This window comes from Chaetodon auriga, chromosome 5, assembly GCF_051107435.1.
Source record: "Chaetodon auriga isolate fChaAug3 chromosome 5, fChaAug3.hap1, whole genome shotgun sequence".
Lineage (NCBI taxonomy): Eukaryota > Metazoa > Chordata > Actinopteri > Chaetodontiformes > Chaetodontidae > Chaetodon > Chaetodon auriga.
In genome coordinates this window covers 959,559-968,393 of record NC_135078.1, presented here as the reverse complement: position 1 = coordinate 968,393, position 8,835 = coordinate 959,559, and positions in this window count along the sequence as shown.

The following is an 8,835-nucleotide window of genomic DNA, read 5'->3' as shown; positions in this document are numbered from 1 at the left end:
TGTAGGGAAGACCTTGCTTATTTCAGCCAGACAATGCCAAACCACACTCTGGGTGGCAAACTGGCCTGCCTGCAGTTCCAATTCCACCCATTGAAAATGTTTGGTGCATTATGAAACGTAAAATTTGACAAAGGAGACCTCAAACTGTTAAGCAGCTGAGTGGTACATCAAGCAAAATGACTGTAATTGGTGTCTTCAGTTCCCAAATGCTTATAGAGTGTTGTTAAAAGACAAGGTGATGCAACAGAGTGCTGTGACCACGTCCCAACTTTTTTGAAAGGTGCTGCTGGCTTCAATTTCTAATTGAGGATTTACAGTAATTTTCAACATTTGATATGTTGTCTTTGTGCTCTATGCAGTTAAATATGGGGTTTCAGTGTTTTGCGAATCATCACATTCAGTTTCTATTTACATTTTACACAGTGTCCCAACTTTTTTGGAAACAGGGTTGTACAGTAAGTTAAGGTTGAAGTAGGAAGTGGTTCTGTAAACTGTGTTGTTGCCAGCAAGGATGTTGACAACAGACAGGTAATATTTTTACTGTTTACCTTTGTTTTCTCCTCGTGTGTGTGTGTGGTGGGGGCAGTTACCAGTTAATGCTGAGAGTGGCCAGCAGTGACTTATGTAAGTCCAAGGACTTTATTATTGATCTGTGAGGTGTTCTCAATCAAAGTCAGTCTTTCCCCAGCACTCCTGGCAATTAAATATGTTGGAGAAAGCCGACATATGTATTCAGCTTTTACATTGCCTTTCAATCAGACCTCAGCTTCTTCCAACATGTCTTAGCTTTGCAGAAAAATCAAGTTGTTTGTTGTTTTAAGATATAATAACAATAATCCATCCAACCAATTTCCTCTGATTATACAGGGTCAGGTCCATAGCCGCTGTCAAACAAGTGGTATAGTGCAATCAAATGTCAAAATGATTGCGTCTTACATGGCCCACTGCCCCTGCTCTACACCTGTCTTCTGTAGTATTTTGGTAATTTTATTTGTTGAAGGTGCACCCACATACAACTCTCTAAAAACACAAACCCCTTCATTCATGTTTTGCTAGTCTTTCCACTGTTCATCAATCAGCATATCATACAGAAAAAAACAAAACTAAAATTGTGGCTAGACAGAATTTTGCCAGCTAGACAAAATTTAAAAAATTAGTGCTTCTTATCAGTATTTATAATCCGCAACATCTAATAATCAACTCTGAAGGATATTCTGAACCCTTTTTCTTTACTGTGGTGACCCAATTTATTGTATTTGAGGATTATTACTGTGATCATTGTGGTATACATGTTGGAATGAATATATGGCAGTGCGATTGTATTTAACTATACTACTAGAAGATTATTGGGTGGATCATTGTGATGTCAGGCCAAAAATTTGCTCTTGATGTGGTATCGACCCCTTGTATTCATACTTGCAACTCTGCATATCCCAAACAACAATAAATTTCCTCGAGGGAAAGGTCTCCACAAAATTGCAAAACAGATGACAAACCATCAGCGAATGCATCAGGAGAGTGATCATTGATTAGCTTGCCAGTCCCTGATAAAAAGCCAAGTAGTCTGTTCCATTCATAATTTATAGTTCATCCATTTTACAGAATCAGATTTTTCTCCAACTCCACCAATAGCAATGGCACCTCACTCATCAGACAAACTTGGAAGGTAACTCCAGAGCTGTTGGAGAATTACTTGTCTTATCTGTTAAATGCAAGAGACTTCACTTGGGTTTATTTTCATTGGACAATTGTTATATTGAGATTTTTTTGTTTGCATCCTGCTGTCCCAAAGAGGAGTTTTTATTCAGGTAAGAACTCATTCATTGACAGTTGAACCACGTGTTTGTATTGAGCACTAACTACCTCCTTGGCAGAGGTCTGATATCATTTTCTGTTTAGTATCTAGTTAAATATCTGTAAAAGTGTCTTGTTTGACCCATAAATTCACCCAACCTCCCACCAGTTGTGGACTTGCTTGCTCTTTATACTACACTCCAAAAAATGTCATTAAGGGAACACTTAATCATCACGGTATAACACAAAGTCAGTTAAACTTCAGGGACATCAATCACAAATGATTGTGGCTCAATTGCACCTGCTTTGGTGCAAATGAAAGTGACAACAGATGAAATGGAGAGGCAATAGCAATACAAACCCCCAAAAGGGCTGTGGTGGCCATAGACAATTGCTCTCTCTGTATCCTTCCTGACTGATTCTTCTCTAGTTTTGAGTTCTGTTAGTGTCCTTGTCACTACTGGTAGCATGATGAGCTGGCTGGATCTGCTGTCCAGATAGTCCAGCTCCTCCAGGATGACACAGGATGACGTGCGGTCGAAAGAAGGTTTGCTGTGTCTCCCAGCACAGTCTCAAAAGCATGCAGGAGATACCAGAAGACTGGCCATTACACAAGGAGAGCTGGCCAGGGCTGTAAAAGGGCATCAACCCAGCAGTAGGACCAGTACCTGCTCCTTTGTAGGAACAGGACAGACACTGCCAGAGCCCTACAAAATAACCTCCAGCAGGCTACTAGTGTGCATATTTCTGACCACACTGTCAGAAAGAGACTCCATGAGGGTGGCACAAGGGCTCAATGTCCTCTAGTGCAGTGGTTCTCAACTGGTCTAGCTTCGGGACCCACCATCACCCCTTAATGACAAGGGCCGACATGAATATATGGCGCTCCACTGCATAAAAAAATCCCCTTCAAAATTAAAGCACAGGAAACCACTGAAAACGGGTCCGGTTCGCAACCCACCAGTTGAGAAAAACACTGCTCTAGTGGGACCTGTGCTCATAGCCCAGCACTATGCAACTCGATTGGCATTCACCAGAGAACACCGGAATTGGCAGGTCTGACACTGGCATCCAGTTCTCTTCATAGATGAGCAGGTTCACACCCGTGACAGGCATCAAAGAATCTGGAGACACTGTGGTGAACATTATACTGCCTGTAACGTCATCCAGCATGACTGGTTTGGCGGTGGGTCAGTGATGGTCTGGGGAGGCATATCATTGGAGGGTCATACAAACCTCCATGTCATAGCCAATGGTACCCTGACTGTTGTTAAGTACTCCTCAGAGCGATTGTCAGACCTTATGGTGGTGCAGTGGGCCCTGGGCTCCTCCTGGTGCAGGACAATGCCCAGCTGCATTTGACGAGAGTGTGTAGGCATTTCCCGGAAGATGAAGGCATTGATGCCATTGACTGGCCCTCATGTTCCCCTGACCTAAAACCAACTGAGCACCTATGGGACGTTATGTATTTTTGCATCTGACGCCACCAAGTACCACCAGAGACTGTCCAGGAGCTCACCAATGCCCTGAGCCAGGTCTGGGAGGAGATCCGCCAGGACACCATCCACCAACTCATCAGGAGCATGCACAGACTTTGTCGGGGGTGCATACAGGCATGCCGGGGCCTTATACACTACTGAGTCACATTATGAGTTGCCGTGATGAAATTCATGCAAGTTGGATCAGCTTGTGATTTCAATTTTTTACTTTGATTTTTGGTGTGATTTTGAATCCTGCCCTCAATGGATTGATGATTTTGATTTTCATTGACCAATAAGATAAGACTTTATTGATCCCACACCAGGGAAATTTAGTCATTACAGCCAGCAAGTATTATTTATTTGGCCTCTTTTTGCCAATGAGCAAGCCCATTATTTTTTTTTTTTTTTGAGCAGTTTATGTCACCTTGCTCTGGGCATCTAATAGTGGAGCAGTTGGGTTTACATTGGAGTTAGTTGGAAGCCTGGTGCTCCTCATACAGATGCTGGAGGGTGCCTTGTGTGTCTGTATGAGACACCAAGCAGCATGACAAAGTGTCAGTATTTCATGCTCTGGGCAGGAGAATGGCAACTAGACACCGTTCAATTTAATAAGGCCACAGCTTTACTGTTGCAGCCCTCTGTAAATACAGCTTCAGTTATTATATACTGTGTTCGTCAGGTCTGTTATCATTCCAGTTTGCCACAATATAAACTACTTCTGGTAAGTCTGGTACAAGGATCAGCACACAAACCCAGATCAAACCTTGTAGAACTGCAGAAGTGCAACCCTGTTGCCCAAGAAAAATAAAACCTTGGATCACATTTAATGACTGATTTAATGAAGTATTTTATAAGCAGTGCTATGTTTTTAAACTCTCACCCACTACACTATCTGCCCATGGCTGGCTCAAGTATGGTTAAAGGTGGGGAAAATGGTTATGGCAAATAAACTGTAGGCATGGTTATGCTTAGGCATGTAAAACACTTATAACTTAACTTACTTAACAGTTATGGAAAGATGGTGGTTATGATTACCAAATAGAACGTTAATTGCAGATATGTGATGGGACACAAACGCTGGTCTTTTGTCTGTATGAAAATCTGACAACTGATATGCCCATCCATCAATCTGACCTTCATGCTTCTTACTTTTGACCACATATTTTTTGAAGATTACAGGAGAGGAGATAGGAGATATACAATTCAATATCATCTGTCACATTCACTCAGCCTCTTACCCACTGACAGTGTCGTCTCATCTGTTCACATGCTCTGCCAGTAGTTTTCCAGCCTCACACCTACCTGTCCACTCATCTGATCACACACCTGAAGCTCTTTCAAATCAACCCATTACTGAAGTGAGTCTCCTACACATAATCAGTGCCAGATTGTGCTTCGCAGCATGCAAGAATCTCCAGCATTTGATATCTGACTGATCTCTTGTTACCAGACCTGCCTGCCTTTGACTTCCCCTGAATGCCTGCGCCCTGGTAAATACCTTAGCCTTCTGAGTTTGACTACATTTGTTATGCTGTATTTGTGGGATCTAATCCTGGTAGTGACTGTTGCCTGTCTGTTGGTCTGTCAAACAATTTCTGAACCTTGTCATTGGAACATCGACAGTCTCTAAGACTGTGTGACTTCCGTGTTCTGATGGTACTGCAATTGGGTCCTTACCATCCCTGTGTAGGGGAATCAAGTCACCAAACCCATGGGTCTAATGTTTGCACTCATTAATATAAAAAGGGGCACCAACCTTCCTCAGCTCAGAAGGATTTTATTTATTCTGTTCTTTTAATGCTGATTTAATAATAACAAATTCATGGGAGATCAGTCTCATCATCTGAAGCGCAAACTCTCAATACAGGGATCGTCTATTTCCAGCTCAAAAGGACACTGTCTGACAACGACTTAAATGAAAAGTATTACTTATTTGACACAATAATGATATTATATAATGAAACACAAACAACTGGTTGAAGAATCTATAGCAAAATAATAAAAGCAATGAGTTTGGCAATAATGAGAAGTAGTTTTGAGGAAAATTGAGGAGACGAAAATAGTGTTGACTAATGACTAAGCAAGTCTAATGAAAATTGAGATTATTATGGCCTACGACACCAACTCTTTGTTCAAAGCAGCATGGAATATACCTACTTCTATGCCAGCGGCGTTCCTATGGTGGTCAGCCCCGAACTGAAACGGAAGGGCCCCAGGCTGTCGTTAGTGGCGCCGATCTGCACTGAGGTCCAACAGGGCGAACCAGTCAAACCGCGGTTGAGAGCCGATATTGAACAGGGATGCTTCAGGAGCTGGAAAGCCTCCAGTGTTGGTAAGAGATGAGGAGCAGCTCTTTCGGCTGCTATTTGACCCAGACAGATGGGTTAAGATTGGCTGCAGGACTTCGGTCCAAAGAGGTTGACAGCTGTATGGCAAAAAGTTCTCAGTTAATAATAAAGTCGAGAATACTTTCGATGGACTGTCGAAAGTATCTAGAAAAATCTTATTATGTGATTTGGCTTTAATGGTTAATGAAAAGAGTTAGACTTTAACTCTGAAAAAGTTATGCGGTTTAACGTGGTGAGCAAAAGTAGACAAAAAATTAAAATAACACACCAATAGACGGACAAAAGACAACCGACAAGCAAAAATTTAAGTTACAAAAACTAAAGAAAAACTAACATGCAAAAAAAGCGGTGTGAGTAAAGTACAAGTAAAGACTGGTCTCGAACAAAGAAGTGAGACGACGAAGAGACAAAGAAGACGTCCAAGAAGACGTGTAACAAAGACGAAAGTGAAGTGGAAGTCAAACCAAGAAGAAGTGAGCACTTGACGCATACTGTAGGGCGTATAATTTCGTCGCTCCGGGGCGTGTCTTGTGACAAACAGACCTTTGCGCCTGTAGAATGATTTACAGATGAACGCTGTGATTTCATCTTATACAGAGAAAATATTAATTCATGATTGCGTGTGATGGACTCATCTGCTTCTCACTATGGTCAATCACATATATTTTAAATGATCAATTTTTCAATGACATCTCAACTTTGTTCACAACATACGTCAGACACCTTTTGATGAATAACATTCTTCAATACTCATACTAACATATATGATAACTAATAGCATAACTAACTAATAGAAAAAAAAGAAACAAAGGCAGATTATATTTGTTGAATTATGCATTAATAACTGCTTCTAGTATAGTTCTGTGGTAGAAACCGTATTAAAAAAAAAAAAAAAAAATGGTTGAGAGCTAAGATCACAGTTTTGTCATTTTACAAGCTAGAAATGCGGGAAAAACATTGATACCATACAAATTATGAGTTTAGTGCTGTAGCAACATCCAAAGTTGAATCAAACATATAGATTGCATTATCCTGATGTGATAGAAAAGAAAACACACAGACACACAGATTGCTACAGGAATGTCTGATTTACAACTTGTGAATATTATCTTATTCTGGAGTCTCTCTGAAGACATGTTACTTGTCCATCCTGAAGGTTTCAACGCTAATCTAGTGTGGAGGTATCAAGAAAGAATTAGCATCTCCATGAAAAACACTCCAAGTGAAAGGTAACCTTTGAAGTGGAACTGTCTGTGTCTCTAGCTCCCCTGAAGGAATGTGGAAGAGGTGCTCCAACCCAGACATCACATCTCCCTGCATTAGCGCCGTTCTGTAAACAGTCAAAATGATAATTAACTCCTTGCAGCTGGAACTGCAAGGGAGAAGGGTCAGTTAGAGGGCAGTTCTGCTACACCTGTTGCAATCATATCACATCAGTGATGAAATCTATTTTCTGAGGGGATGCTTATACAGGGCAAACAAAACAAGACAAGAAGCTTTAGTCAACAAAACATCAGTAAAATTCATTTAAATTCTCTCTGTTCCTGCTCACTTAGCATTATACAGCTACCTGTGCTCTCCAGTGCAGAGCAGTAGATCATTCAGAAGCTAGATTAACTTTCTTTTTCACTGTCTGGGTTTGGCTTGAGAGAATAAGCTAAAACATTGGCTGGCCTAATGATATTTTGAATGAAGCAAACATCTACAGGGACATTTAGATGTGACTGACAACATTAATCCTCTAACTTACTCATTCCTTCCAATACTAGCACAAAAGATAACCAACTGAAAGTAATGTTAATGTTACTTCCACATCCACAACATAATGGGCTTGTATACTAAAATGCTTTGATAAATGATTGAATGAATAATTATCAAATTAAATGCTTAATTGCTCACATAAATAAATGAATAACAAATTAAATTAGACATTAAATATGTCAAACATGTTTCTGTATTTATTTATTCACATATTTATTAAAAATGTTGTTTTTTTATGAACGTTTTCATTTATTCATACTGTAACTTGCTACAGTGAAGTAAATAAATCTGTTATGGGAGAGCTTCTGCCCTGGGAATGGTCGTTGAACTTGAATATCCTGGTTTTTCGTGATTGAAGATGGCAACACCTGCTGCGGATCTTAATAAAATCTTGTCTTAGATATGTTAGCTGTTGCTGGCAAATGCCAATTTTGATGCATTTTTTTTCTTTTTAATCAGATTGAGGGCTTCTGTAAACAAATTGGAACGATAACAGACCTGACGAACACAGTATATAATAACCGAAGCTGTATTTACAGAGGGCTGCAACAGTAAAGCTGATTGAACAGGCCGTCTTTTTGATTTATCAACTAACACAGTTGTGTACAAACACTGAGTTCTGTTGCCTGAAAATCCAGACATTTGGAGTGTCCAAGCATACCATTAAGAGGCAAATCAGGTATATCAATCAGGTAACCAGGCAAATGGTAAATGGGCTGCATTTATATAGCACTTTTCTAGTCTGATGACCACTCAAAGCATTTTTACAACACAAGTCTGCATTCACCCTTTCACACACACTCATACGATGGCTAGGCCACCAGCTCATTACACGTATTTAACCATTCACACACGTCGATGGCACAACATCAGGGTTCGATATTTTGCCCAAGGATACTTCGACATTTAGATAAATGGACGACCACTCTACCTCCTGAGCCACAGCTGCCCCATAAGCAGACGTTATTTATTTAGTAATGCTGTCAAAATTACTGTTAATTTTTTAATTCATTTGAAATGTTTAATGTGTTAAAAATGTATGTGATTAAGACATTACTGACTTTCACACACTGTTGTGTGATCAGTTGGAAAAGTGGAAGAGTGCAAGGAGTGCTTCCATACCCTCTGTCATACCGGCAATGGCATCTGTCTCTGTATGTCTTCTGTCTACACATCTACCCTTTCTCATCTTTCCATCTTTATGGACAAGACCACACACTGTCAAGTTTACGTGTGTCATTCACACTCACTTAGATATAAACATGTACGCATACAAGCTCAGAAATGTGCATGTATAAATTCTAAAAGTACGTCCAGACATATGTAACAACACACTGCAAACAGACACACTGCACACACACACACACACACACACACACACACACACACACACTCTCTCTCTCTCTCTCTCTCTCTCTCTCTCTCTCTCTCTCTCTTTTCTGGTCTCAGTC